We start from the raw sequence: 1,034 nt of genomic DNA, 5'->3' as shown, positions 1-1,034 counted from the left end.
GCTCCACACCTGCAAGCCTCTGGTCTAAAGCCTCACTCAGTCAGTAGCCTCCAGGCTCCAGAGGCTAGCATCTGGGGCCTGGTGGTGCTGCTGGGAGACCTTGATGTCCTTTGTAGCAAAGCATGAACCCTTGTCATCAGCACGGGCTTCATGGTCAGTTGATCAAGGCTATGGGCCGCAGAATTTCGTGTCAGAGAAGGGGAAACGGGAGAGGACCGATTGACTGTGGCGGTATGAGTGCGATTGGAAGTGTTTGGAACTTCTCGTCTTACCAATCACTAAAATCACGCTGTGTTTCCTCATCAGCGTCTGAGACTGCCAAAAATCTGATCTCAATTTCCCAGCGAAGCGACGGGAAGCAGAATAATCCAGGCCTCACAATGCATTAGCTTCAGCTTGCTCCGACATTGTGCACGCTGAACACATCAGAAGAATTAAGACGTAACGTTTGTTGACGTCAGTTCGACCGTCATGTTTTTCACAAGATGTAACAGTGAAAATATCTGTGCAACTTGATTCAGCGACTTATGCAGCCTGCCCCCTTTAAAAAAATAGCTTTAACAGCTAGGAGACATTTTTTAAATGAGTCATAAGTGTTTTTACTTTGGCTGTACAAATGCTTTCCGGTTTCTCGGACTCTGTTTTATTTCCTTGAGCGAGGAGGACGGAGTATATGTTTTAAACAGCTGTCCTAACTCAATTTCCTTACTGCATCCTGCTCCAAGGACACCTAAAACATCCTCAGTGATTTACATCCATCCAGGAAAGGTTGTAAATGTGATATTTATTCGCAAATTGACTGCTTCCGATACTTCAACAGGTCGTTTCAGCCCCAAAAGCAGGTTGAAACTCAGCAGGATGAAATTGTGGGGTCAAAGTGTTTCTTAACAGGTACAATCCCACTTTATTTGTTGGCTAGTCATTTGGACTGACTACCAAAATGGTTGTCATACAGTATGCTCTAACCATATCATCATTTCTACAGCCCTGCCCTGAAATGCACCCCCTTATACTTTCTGTTCTGTCCCAGCATC

The sequence above is a fragment of the Osmerus eperlanus genome, chromosome 15 (genome assembly GCF_963692335.1).
Source record: "Osmerus eperlanus chromosome 15, fOsmEpe2.1, whole genome shotgun sequence".
NCBI classification, from domain to species: Eukaryota; Metazoa; Chordata; class Actinopteri; order Osmeriformes; family Osmeridae; genus Osmerus; species Osmerus eperlanus.
This window is presented reverse-complemented; position numbering follows the sequence as displayed.